Raw genomic sequence first — 13744 nt, forward strand, 5'->3', positions numbered from 1 at the left:
CTACCACCCCTGGCTCTGGAATTCTTCATAATATGATTTTTCTAAACTTAAGGATGTAGAACTGAGACAGAATGGGTAGTAGTGCCATTCACTGCGCCATGATAAGAAATACAAGTGGTGGTGCACACATTTAATCCCAGCACTTAGGAGGCAGAGGCAAGTGGATCTCAAGGATAGCCTGGTCTCAAGGCTCAAGGCAAGTGAGTTCAAGGATAGCCTGGTCTGCAGAGTAAGTTCCAGGGCAGCCAAGACTACACAGAGAAACCCTGTTTTGATGCAAAACAACAACAACAAAGAAATGTAAGATTGATGCTGAAGAGATGGCACAGCAGTTAAGAGCACTTGTTGCTTTTGCAGAGGTCCACAGTTCAGTTCCCAGCACCCACCTGGTGGCCCAGAGCCACCTGTAACTCTAGTTCTAGAGTATCTGATGCCTTCTCCTGGCCTCCTTGAGTACTAGGCACATACATGGAGTACATACATATATGCAGACAAACCAGTCATATACATAAAATAAAGACAGATACTTTTTAAAAGAATGGAAGGTAATTCTCTTATTTGTGTTTTTATTTTTTTTAGGTTCATTTTATGTGTATGAGTATTTTGCCCGCAGGTATGTATGTATATGCACTGCAGCAGAAGGCAGATGATTCCCTGCAATTGGCTCTAAGGATGACTGTGAGCTACCACTGGGTGTGGGAATGGAACCCAGGTCCACCACAAGAAGAAGGGCTCATCTTGTAGTTAAGCATTCTCTGAGTCTTGGTTTTTGAGCAGAGTCTTACTATGTAACCATAGTAGCCTAAAATTCACCATGTATACCAGGTAAGATGTTCTGCCTCTGCCCCAGTGTAGCCGCCCGCGGCCACAAGTCAACTGGATTCACCTGAAAGGGGGGCTGGGAATGAAGGGGGAAGGAGGGCGAGAAGAGATGAGGCCAAGACAAAGTTCTCTGATCAAGGCCCCAAGCTTTAATGTTCAGCTCTCAATTTAAAGGGGAAGACCCAACCCACAACCCCTCCTGGTTCCAGATGGGTGGGATAATCCATAGTCCATTCCAGGTCACGGCCGGAGATGTCTCAGGGCAAGCCCAGGGGCAGTTCTGCTGTGTTCCGGGCAGCCAAGGTGGGTAACTCCACCTAGATCACTTGACCTTGCTGCGGCAACCAAGGTCTCTTCAGTCCTGCTCATGGTGGGGGGGAAGGTACACCCCAGTACTAGGACTGTAACAGACCCCCAGACCTTAGTACTACTGACTTCATGATGGAAGTACCATTCAGGCTGTAAAACTAGCAGGCAGACAACATCATCTAGCAAAAATGAAACCAAAGGCCTAATCCATCAAAGTCCATAGTTGTGGGACAGTCTCTCAATACGCCAACCTTTCTCTTAGGCTTCCGCAGCTCTGCTTCTGACTAACTGTTCTTGTTAACTGAAGTATGTCAACTCAGACCATGCTTTTGTGCCTAAAAGCTCACCCTGAGAAAGGCTCGGGGCTACACTGGAATACTAAGCACCCAGGGTAGTTGCTGGCCAGCTAATAAAGACTTTCTGTTGGCTTATACCCGTTTCTACGTATTCTTCTCTGATGAATGTCTCCCCAAGATGATTACAATTATAGGAATGCACTACCATGCCTAGTGTTCTAGTTTAATTTTTTTTTTTTTTTTGAGACAGTGTTTCTCTGTGTGGCCTTGGCTGTTGTTGAGGCCCACACTGCCCGGCTTGGGGGACACTGTGTCCCAGCCCGAGCTGCTGCTCTGGTCTGCGGGTCAGGGTCTAGCAAGAGAGAGAGTGGGGATGGAGGGGAAGAGACACTGGTGTGCACATACCCACACATAGAGACATAATTTTTAAAGTTTGAAAAAATACTTTTTTTTTTCATTGAATCTGTATGTCTAGTCAGGTGTCCTGGTTAATTTTAACAACCAACTTGACAGGGTCTAGAGACACTGGACAATGCAGTGTTCACTGAGGAATTTCCCAGACAGACCTGGCCTGTGGGGAGTTGTCTAATGGCTTATAGGATTATAGGAGTACATTACCACGTTACCATGTTAATTCATGAAGGAGGGCCCAGCCCACTATAGGGTAGTATCATTCTCTGGGAAGGTGATCTTTGACTATATAGGAAAGCTAATTAACAGTATTTGAATCAGAGACAGGTAGATGTCTATAAGTTTGAGGCTAGCAAGTACCATATAGGGAGTTCCAGACTAGCCAGTGAGACTAGTCTGGAAAGAAAGAAAGAAGCCAGTCATGGTGGCACGAGCCTTTGATTCAAGCACCAGGAAGGAGACGTGGATTTCTATGAATTTGAGGCCAGCCTGGTCTACAAAGTGAGTCCAGGACAGGCAAGGCTATTACACAGAGGAACTCTGTCTTGAAACACGTCCCCCGCCCCAATAAAAGAAAAGAAAGAAAGAAGACAGCAGCTAAACTTGAGCCAGTGAGCAAACTAGCAAGCAGCAGTCCTCCATATTTTCTGTTTAGATATCTTGACTGAGTCCCTGCTCCAACACTGCTCCTTGATGGGCTGTCACTTCAAAGGTCAAGGGAACCTTTTCTTCCTCTAAGTTGCTTTTGGTTAAAATGTTTTAGCATAGCAACAACAAACTTAGAGGCAGGCAGTGGCAGTGCATGTCTGTGGTCCCAGCACTTGGGAGGCAGAGGCAGGTGGATTTCTGAGTTCGAGGCCGGCCTGGTCTACAGAGTGAGTTCCAGGACAGCCAGGGCTACACAGAGAAACCCTGTCTCAATTTTGTTCTATGTATAGGTATATGTATACGTGTATGTGCACCTGTGCAGTGCCCTTGGAGGCCAGAAGAGGGCATCAGATCCCTTGGAGCTAGGGTTACAGGCAGTCTGAGCCCCTGGTGTGAGTGCTGGCACTCTAATTCTGGTCTTCATGATTGAGCAGCAAGTGCTCTTAACCACCAAACCATATTGACTTTTTAGGTGTTAAGTATGAAATATTATGATAGACAGTTGGGGTGGGAGCAGTCCCTAGGAATTAAGACCAGGACCATGCAAAGCAAGTGTCCTACCACTGCACTAACTGCTCAATCCACAGGTAGGCATGCAAAGAATGTAGCTAAATGCATGTTCACGCCTTTCATTTGCTGGGAAAATTCTGTAAAATATGAGTTCTAAACTTAAAAATGCTTATTTGGAATTTAAAGATACTTTTAGATAAACTTTAAATTCACAGCAAATTTTAGCTTAAGTACAGAGTTCTCATAAGCTTCATGGGGGCCCTCCTTCCGGATTCCCAACAATCCGATGTTTTGTTTTCTTCTGGTGCTTAGGATCTGATCCCATCACCTCCCACATGCTAGGCGAGGCTTCACACATGCTTTTCTGTTCGTTTGATTTATATGAAAAATTTCAAGGAAGTATGCAAAGACACAAAAAAGAAACAAGAACTCTGATCTATTAAATCAGGATTAAGTATATCAAGGTACAGTTGTCGAAGTAAGAACTACGTTTCCCAGGGTGCTATGCAGCACGTCACAGAGAAGTACCCGGCATGCGCAGAGGAGTCCTCCGCGCTCGACCGCGCTCATAAGAGAAACAGCGTGTGTGGTTCTTGACGTGCCGCGAACCTTCGAACGCAAGTGCGAAACTACCCTGTGAGGAAACGTTCCAGTGATTCGCCTGTTCCCGCCATCGCAGTTACCAGCGCGACGTGCTGTTTCTTTCTGGGCTCGGTAGGTGGGACGGGACCATGGCAAGGTACTCCACACAGCGCGGGAACGAAAGGCCAGCGTTCCTGCCCGGCACCCGGCTCGCTGAGGCGGCTTCTGAGGAGACGCGCACGCGCCCTGGACGGGGAAGGGGGCGGGGCTGTGGGAGCGGGCGCCCTGGGGTTTGCGCGTGCGCCCTACATCTCCGGGGAGGTGGGAAGCCGCTTGAGCTGGCTAGTCTTAAGTGCTGGCACCCGATGAGGTTTTCGGTCTGAGAGTGGGTCCCAAGCATCAGCACATTTTACTACTTTCTCAAAAGCTTACTTTTGAGAGGGACTCGCTCAGTAGCCCAGCCTGCCCTTGAGATCCTAGTCCTGCCCCAACCCCAAGTGCTGAGATTACAGTCTGCACATGCCCTAAAGGTGTCTGTCCATTTTGACAAAACTAACTTCATCCACTCTCCAGCTCACTCATCTGTGGTCTGAAGCGTGTATCCTAGGACGTCTGCGTCTACACTTTAGCACCTTCCCCTACCTGTCAATTGTTCAGCTTTCTCCAGGGAGGCTTTGTCTCATGCTGTTTCACAGAAACAGCTCTATCAAAGCCACCTTAACTTCTGGATTCCCAAGTTCAGTGTTAAAGGCTTGTTAGCATCTTTCATTGCCTCGGTTCTCTTTTATCTAAAGAACTCTTGCTTCGATTTCTTTATCTTTAACGGTTGTACCATCGAAATACATAAACCCTTCTTCATCTTTTCTTTCTTTCTGTTCACTCCCTGGGCATTGTCCATTTCACAATTTAAATATAAATACAATTTATTTTGGTGCTCTCAAATTTCTATCTTTTAAAGGTATTTAGTGTGTGTGAGGGCAGGCATGTTCATCCCATGACACTTGTGTGGAGGTCAGTGGACAGCTTTTGGGAGTTGGTTCTCTCCATCATGTAGGCTTCTAGGATGGAACTCAGGTTATCAGGCTTGGCACAAGCACTTGAATCTGCTGAGCTATCTCATTGCCCCTCAAACTTATATCTTGTAGCTCAGTATTCTGTTGTGGTGTTAGAATCCACTAAGAAAGACCAAATCTTAGACTCAATTCAAATTTAGATTAAATGAATTTATTTTATTTATTACTGTTAGGCAGTAGGCAGTAATAGGCAGAAGGATGGCAGCCTTAGAGCCAAACAGCGTGCCTTTTGGAGGGATCTCAAAGGAAGGAAGGGTTTATAAAGGTGGATATCAAAGGTGTCCATTACAATTATCTATGAAATCCATAGCTGGACAAGACAATTGTTTTTCTCCCCTCAGTTGTTTCTCTTTCCCATTGTACAGTAATAAAACATCATTTCATCCCAGTCCTACAAGCAAGTTTACAAAAGCAGAAAGCAGGAACACAATTATCTTATTCTTATCTTGCCTGCAGGGCAAAGGTAAAAAGGCCCTTAAGAGTTGACTGCCTGGTACCATAAGTTTCTTTAGCCATCACAGGGGAGTTATGTGTACATTATTACTCAAGTCTGAAAACTCTGGGAAAGGGTCACTAACTGACTAGGATAGAGCAGGCACTAATACAGTACCATGAGGTCAGGGCTGGCTGTCACAGCCCCACAGTTCTACCTTGAACTCAAGATTCATTTTTATGTTTATTTAGGTTTGTGTATTTTTATTATTTAAAAGTATTTTACAAATATATGGAGACTTGGGACTCCTTATATAGCTCTAGCTGTCCTTAAACTCATTCCACAGTGGCCTGGAACTCACAGAGATCTGCTTGCCTCTGCCTCCCCAGTGCTAAGATTAACATCGTGGGCCACTATGCCTGATAACATTTTATTTTCTAAAAATATTTTTTTTTTGTATTAGTGCTTGGCTTGATTTTTTTTTAAAGATTTATTTATTTTATGTGTATGAGTATGTTATCTCTGTCTTCAGACACACACCAGAAGAAGGCATCAGATCCCATTACAGAGGGTTGTGAGCCACTATGTGGTTGCTGGGAATTGAACTCAAAATAGCAGCCAGTGCTCTTAACAGCTGAGCCATCTCTCCAGCTCTGCTTGATGTATATTTATGCACCACACGCAGAGGCCAGAAGAGGTAGTTACCAGATCTCCTGGAACAGAGGGTTGTTAGCCATCATGTCAGTGTTAGGAATCAAATCTAGGTCCTCTAGAGGACTAGCACTTGCTCTTGACTACTGAGCCATTTCTCCAGCTTATGCTCATCACCACCAGCACCATCATTCTGAGATAGGATTTCACTCTGTAGTCTAGACTGAATTTGAACTTATGGTGATCCTCCTGTCTTGGTCTCATGAATACTACAGATTTTTATGTCTAGCTCTGGTATTACATCTCTTGAATGTCTGATAGACATTTCAAATGTGGCCCAAACTGAAATCTTTAGTTTTAGCCTCACATTCTCATGCTTTCACTAGTGTTCCCATTCCTCCAGATACTCAGGCTCAGAACTTGGAGTTATTTGTGGTGTTCCCCAACTCTTCTCCATCACTGTATTAGAGCCTATTTATTCTTAAGGCTTTGGAGCATCGTTTCGCAGTGCCTAATTGTGAGTGCTTGGTAGATTTGTTTTTTGCTTGAGAATTTGTTTTAGTTCTGAAATTCTTGTTTCTGTTCAGGTTTATCCATTTATGTATTGTACTAGTTTCCTTTCTGCTGCTGTGATTAAAAACCCCTTGTGATAAAATCAATTTGAAAGAGAAAGAGTTTGTTTGGCTCACCACTCTGGATTGTAGTCTATCATTGGGGAAAACCAAGGAGAGAACTTGAAGCAGCTAGTTACAGCTGTAGTCAAGAGCAGGGAGAGATTCATGCACGTTGCCTGTGAGAGGCCAAACCTACTCTATGTTGGGACTGGCCTCCATCTTTAAAAAAAACAAAAACAAAAACAAAAAAAAAACCCCTGAGAACTAGACCTATAGCAGAACCCAAGCTACACCCACATACCAGGAAGGACCCCATGGCTTGTCTTTGGCCAGAGTTACTCCCTAGCTACTTCCTAGCAACAGTTAATCAAAGATTAGTCTGATTGTTTCAGATGTTCTTTCAGACGGTTTGTGATTGTATACGGTCTTGTTTTAAAGCACCCATCTGTCAGCTTATAGTCATTCTATTAGATGCTTGTCAAACTGGAACAGTGCCACCAAGAATGTGTGGTTTTCCCATCCCAGTTAACATAATGAAGATGATTTCCCACAGACCAACTTGATTTAGACATTGAGAATCTTCCAAGGTGGGTTTTTTTTTTTTTCCTTGTCAGTCTGACACACAAATCATATCACTATTCAACTCTAACTTTTTTTTCCTTGCTCACTCACAAAGGTCTCATATTAATATCAGCATTTCAATATCAAACATATTGCAAACTAAAACTAGGAGTTCCAGGTTTTGTTTGTTTGTTTTTCTGAGATAGAGTTTCTCTGTGTAGCCCTGGCTATCCTGGAACTCATTCTGTAGCCCAGACTGCCTTTGAAGTCAGAGATCCAGCTGCCTCTGTGGGATTAAAGGCGTGTATAACCACTGCCAGCTTTCCCAGGTGACTTAGATGTCCAGTTGAAACTAACCATCATATGCCTTTATCTGCTTCAGTGCTTTTTCACCCTAAGAATAAATATATTGAACGTGTGCATCACATGATGCTGGGAGTGCACTGTAAGCAATGCACTGTGAGGTGTTTTATCCTAAAACAGGACACAGTGCTCTTAAAAAGCCTAGATTATAGTCTGCTACACACCAAGTCCACATGATATAGCCTGCCACTCCATATGCCCCATGGTACTATAGCAAATGCTATATAGGTGGTTTTCACAAAATGAAAAGTATAGTATTTGTATTTACACAGAAACAGTTCAATAAAATACTAGGTGAAAGCCAGTGAAAAGGCTCAGAGGGTAAAGGAAGTTGTCACTAACCCTGACAGCCTGAGTTTGACCCGCATAGTAAGAAGAAAACCAGTAAACACTGTGGCACATGTGCTCCTGTACTCAATAAATAAATGTTTAATAAGAAATAATGAGGTGATGCAAGTGTTTTGAGTTTATAATCTCATATCTTTTTGAGCATTATAATCTCATGGAACCACTGTCATGTTCAGTCAGTTTTTTGCTGATGTGGCATTCTTTGGCAGATGGTTATATTTATTTAATATCTGTGTCCATTCTGCATTGTTTTACTTTTACTACTGCATATCCTTTATGTCTTAGATAATTGGCAATGCTACTGAATGGAATTATGTAGGGTGTAATTTCATGTAGGGAGACATGGTGACAGAGGAGCTGAGAGTTCTACAACATGATCTGCAGGCAGCAGAAAGGGACTATGTGTCTCACTGAACGTGGCCAGAGCATATATATATACTTCAATGCCAGTCTCCACAGTGACACACTTCCTCCAACCAGGCCACACTTCCTAACAGTGCCACTTCCTATGGTGCATGGGGATTGAGGAGTAGATAGTCTCTTACAGAAGATGTTAGTATTTACCTTACCATGGAGACAGTGGAGACCTTGGGTCGCTCAGCTTTGAACCTGTTTCAATGTTCTAAGCTGAAAGACTGCTCTAGGGGGTGTTCAGGACTCAGCTCCATTCAGTAAATCTGATATGACAGCAGTATGTGCCAAGGCCTGTGCAGAACAGAAAGATGACTAGAGTAGCAGCCTGTATACTCTAGGCTTGTCATCTAATGGGAGAGCTGTTAGTGAAACAGTTCGTCATGTGCATGACTGACAGATGCAAGAACAGAAGTTTACTGTGAAGGCTGAGCCTGGAGAAATGTGAGTTCAGTACCAGCCTGGACTGCACAGTGAAGCACTGTCTCTAAAAGCAATAAAATAAGCTCTGCATGGTGGCACACACCTTTAATCCCAGCACTGTGGAAGCAGAAGCAGGTGAATCTCTGTGAGTTCTAGGTCTAAAGTTCCAAGACAGTCATAGTTGCATACTAAGACTATGTCTCAAAACAAAAATAAAAACATAAAACAAGAATAAAGTTTAAATGCAGGGTTTAGGCACTTTCCAGAAGTTTTGATTGGCCATAGCCTTGGGATAAATGGAGCATGTGACTGTTTGACTATATTCTCCTAACTGACCTGGAACTTGCTTTGTAAAAACCAGGCTGGCCTTAAATACACAGAGACCTGCCTGCGTCTTTCTCCAGAGTGCTGGAGTTAAAGGCACATGCCACCATGCCTTGCAAAACTAGACATTTTTCTCTTTCAAGATTTATTTATGTGTATGAGTGTTTTACTTTATATATATGCATAACATGTGTGTTTTGTGCCCTTGGAGGCCAGAAGAGGATGTCTGATCTCTTGGCACTGAGTTATAGTTGTAAGCTGTCATATGGATACTGGAACTGAACCCAGTTCCTCTGCAAGAGTGCCTGTGGTGGTTTGAATAGATATGGCCTGCATAAACTCATGTGTTTGAAAACTTGGCCATAGGGAGTGGCACTGTTAGGAGGTGTGGCCTTGTTGGAGGAAGTGTGTCACTGTGGAGACTAGCATTGAATTATATGATATGCTCAGGCCATGTTCAGTGAGACACATAGTCCCTTTCTGCTGCCTGCAGATCAAGTTGTAGAACTCTCAGCTCCTCTGTGACCATGTCTCCCTGCATGTTGCCATGCTTCCCACCATGATTATGGACTGAACCTCTGAAACTGTAAGCCAGCCCTAGTTAAATTTTTCCTTTATAAGAGTTGTTGTGGACATGGTGTCTCTTCACAGCAATAAAACCCTACCTAAGAGAGCAGCAAATGTTCTTAACTGATGAGCCATCTTTGCAGCCCCATAACTAGACTCTTGAGACTTTTTGAAATTTGAATTTTGGAGATAGTCAGATTCAGGCAAGGTCTTGCTATTTGATAGCCCCAGTTGGCCCTGAAGTCAAGTTACTTCTGTCCCTGCTTCCTATGTGTGTGGGATTATAGGCATGCCATCATGACTGTTTATACTTTTTTTTTTTTTTGTAACAGATCCCATTTTGCCACTTTGTAGCTCTAGACCAGGCTGACCTTGAACTCACCAGATCTGCCTAGAGCGCAGGGATTAAAGGTGTGCACCACTACTCTGGGCTCTCTCTTTATTTTTCCTGGTACATATTCTTTATGTGAAAATGAATGATGGCTGTGTTAAAAACGTTATAGGAGCTGGGGAGGTGGCTCAGCAGTTAAGAACACTTGTTCTCGACAAGGACTGGGGTTTCTGTTCCCAGAACTCTCTTGGCAGCTAAGAACTGTTTCTAGTTCCAATTCTAGGGAATCTGACTCCTCTTCTGATCTCCGAAGGTGCATGTGGTACACACACACTCAGGCACATATACAATTAAATATTAAAAATAGAGTTGTGCATTGTAGTTCACACCTTTAATCCCAGCACTCAGGAGGCAGAGGCAGGCAGATCTCTTAGGCTAGCCTGGTCTACAGAATGAGATCCAGGACAGCTAAATGCCCCACCAGTGTACTACTTCTCTGGCCCTGGTTGCTTTGATTTGCAAGTCCCTAATGGCTAATGATAATGGAATAATCTATTCATTCGATTAGTGATCACTTATATTACCTTCGTCTTGCAAACTGCCCTTTCTCCCTTTCTGAGTTTACTTTATTTCTCTTTTTATTACTGAACTGTGTTGTTGGAAGCACATGTCTTAAATATTTAGGAAGTACAATTTCTTTTTCCTCCAAACTGAGTCTTGGAGACATGACTTCAACGAGGTCTGCAAGGTAAGCTGTTTTTACAACACAATTTTTCGTTTGTGGAAGACCTGTGTCATTATCTGAGTCCTTACATTGCACAAAAAGAAACCAAAACAAACAAAACAGTGGTGAGATACCATATCAGACTAGGATGACAATAGCAAAAAGACAGCAGTGTATATTGGCATAGATGCAGACATTTTAGAATCTCATTGCTGTTAGTAAAATGGCACACCCACTGTGAAAATAACCAGGTTGTTCTTCTGAAGGCTAGACACAAGTGATCCTATAATTCTACTCCTGAGAATAGACTTGGAAAATAAAAATATGCATCAGTATAAAAGCTTGTGTAAGCTGCATCATGTGGTGCACGGCATAATACTGGCTCCTCTAGGGCTGAGCTATGTGGATTACATCAGCCCAAAGGTTTAAGGGGCCCACAAAGATATAAAGATCTTATCTTAAAAAACATGGGTACAGTTTCACACAGTTGTAATTCCAGCACTTGGGAGGCTGAGGGAGAATTGTGAGTTTAAGTCTATTCTGGCTTCCTAGTGTGGCAGGTGTGTGTGTGGGGAAAGGGGGCTCCCCTTAGGTCTTGTCTCCTTGAAGGAATGAGCTCAATGTGATGTCCTTACTTGAGCAAATCAACACGTCTCCTGGCACATCGTATGCAGCTATTGATCAAGCAAATGCTTTTTTCTCGGCATCTGGTCATAATGACCACCAGAAGCAATTTGTTTTCAGTTGACAAGCCAGCAATATACTTTTACAGTTTTACCTCAGGGATGTATTAACTCTCCAGCCCTGTGTTGTTATAGTGCTAAAAATCAAGAGCTAACACCAAGATGTTGCAAGGTAAAATTCTATTTTTACAACCAGGCCAAACTTAGTTCTCCTTGGTAGGTGAGTAAGTGATTAAAAATTGGAATTTTGCTGGCAGTGGTGGTGCACACCTTTAATCCCAGCACTTGGGAGGCAGAGGCAGGCAGATTTCTGAGTTCTAGGCCAGCCTGGTCTACAGAGTGAGTTCCAGGACAGCCAGGGCTATAGAGAGAAACCATATATATATATAGAGAGAGAGAGTCTCGAACTCCCCACCCCAAATTGGAATTTTGCAGTTATTTTTATGATCATGGGAAAGTTACCTGTTATGGATTTATGGTCAGACAGTTAACATACCATGAAACATTATGATTAGTCAATTCTCAGAACAATGGAAACAATTTATAATGTGTAATTTACAAGAGTATTGAGAAAGAACAACAGCAACAAAAAAAAAAAAAAAAAAGTTGACCTTTAGCTAAGGATATGATCAAAATCTAACATTGTTTTTAACTACAAAGAAAAATGAAGTCAGCTGTCCCTTAACAGTATCATAACTTAGAAAGGATCTTCATTTTCTGTCTCTCCATAAAATATTACATTAGCTCACAGTATTGATGACATTATGCTGCTTGGACGAAGTAAGCAGGAAGTAGCAACTACTTTGAACTTGTTGGTAACCCATATGTGCATCAGAGGATGGGAAGTAAGTGCAACCAAAATTCAAGGGGCTCCTACCTTACTGAAATTCTTAGATGTCCTGTGGGAGTTGAAGGATAAATTGTTGCACCTGGCCCCTCCTCCTAACAGATGTAGCAGTCTTTGCTACTTTGTGAGTTCTTTTTCCCCATCCTTTATCCTCCCCACCCCCAGGAAAATTCCTGAATCTAATTTCTTTCCTTTTGTTTCTTCTTTGACTACTTTTGACCACAGCTACTTACAAACCGTAAACAACCTCTGTAAAGGACTAACAACCACTTGACTTCCCCTGTTGGGGGCCTCAAATTTACCCTCTGAAAAGTTCCCAGAATTACAAATATCACACAATTGCAGAAACTATCTGCAGCTGGCAAAACCATGCATTTGCCAAAGTACGAGATAAATGATAGCCAGCTGCTACAGCAGTTCGAAGAAGTACCCATATCCCCATGCCTGGGATTAAAACAAAAACACATTTTTATAGTATTTCTCGTTTTTTTTTTTTTTTTTTTAGAAACTAAAATTTCAGAATTCTCACTACATTTCCCCCCTTCTGTTTTAAGCCATTAATTGTGTTGTGTATAGTGGGAAATTATAAACAGACATTTTCCAATTAAGCACTTTTCAGGTCAGTGGCCAAGGTTTTCAGGAGACTTCTACTGCTCTCTAATCTTTATCAGTTTTGATGGTATCCGCAGCTTTTCATTTCCTGTGGTCATATAAGTAAATTTGTGTCCTCAATGCAAAATTTTCACTGGCTTCCATTCTGATGTTAACACATCTTTATAGAGTCCAATCTGTGGCCTAGTCTAGAGCCCCCACTGCCTGCAGTAGTGTGCATTAAATCTCCAATGCTAAGTGAAAATTTTTCAGTCTACATGTTACTCCTTGGCTGAAATGGCTGGTGATTTTTGCTTCAGGGCCCTGAGCCAGGCCTCCAAGGCCATTTCCCAACATTAAGAAATTACCTTGAATATCTCTTTTGGGTCTTCGGTCTTGAACCCAATGGCAGCCTTTGCTATGTTGAATACACACCTCAGAAAGCCTTTCTCTTTGAGATTTAGGAAAACTTGCTCTTAGAAATGGCTTGTTTGCTTTTCCAATGCAGAGTACTGTATTTCTCTCTGTTAATGCACCAGGCATTTTGAGATCTGAGGCTTTTGGTTTGGTCACAGTCACTTAAGTCTCTTTGTAAATGACCATATTTCCAGCAATTGAAACAATTTTGATATTGGAGACCTCTACCTTTAGCTTGACCGATTAGCATGGTACAGGTTAGAACCAGTTTTGGTTATATCCCTTATCCACAGGCACTGCTCACACCTTTAATGGTCTAATAAGTTGTATTCAGATTTTCAGACATTTTTACCCTCAGTATTTGGATTTCAGACTCTATCAACTGCTTTGCTTCAGGGTCTGATAGGACTTTGTTTACAGTTGAGACTAATCTTTGGGGGCGAAAATCAGTAAAGCCTTCTCCAGAGTCTTGTATAATCTCTGTAAACAAGGTGGAATTTTTCCTGGGCTCCTCAACTTTGTCTCAAGCTCTTAAAGCCACAGAGTGATATTGTTCTATAGTAGCATCATCAATTGAATCTGTTCTTATATAACAAGAGTACCGCCCTTCACCTAGCAACTGATCTTTTATTCATTTCCCTCACTCTATTTTGCTGTTCAATATTTTTGGCTTCTTCTCTCTACTATGTTAACCATTGGACTGGCCTCTAGTAGAGCTGTTATAGTCCCTTCCAGCCTTGGGGAATAATTCTATTTTGAGTAGCCCAGTTATTTAGAATTTGTTTCACATAAGGCAAGTAGATCT

The 13744-nt window shown here is 42.5% G+C and overlaps 1 protein-coding gene across 1 annotated transcript in view; it reads left to right on the forward strand.

Annotated features, from left to right (window-relative positions):
- Positions 1 to 3505: 3505 nt before the first annotated feature.
- Positions 3506 to 13744, forward strand: part of Sgf29 (SAGA complex associated factor 29) — a 31925-nt gene continuing 21686 nt past the window's right edge. The window contains exon 1 of the mRNA XM_034501686.2: positions 3506 to 3710. The gene's annotated coding sequence lies outside the window, so the exon portion shown is untranslated. The remainder of the gene's footprint in view (positions 3711 to 13744) is intronic.

Source organism: Arvicanthis niloticus, chromosome 1 (assembly GCF_011762505.2).
Source record: "Arvicanthis niloticus isolate mArvNil1 chromosome 1, mArvNil1.pat.X, whole genome shotgun sequence".
In the NCBI taxonomy this organism is placed as follows: domain Eukaryota; kingdom Metazoa; phylum Chordata; class Mammalia; order Rodentia; family Muridae; genus Arvicanthis; species Arvicanthis niloticus.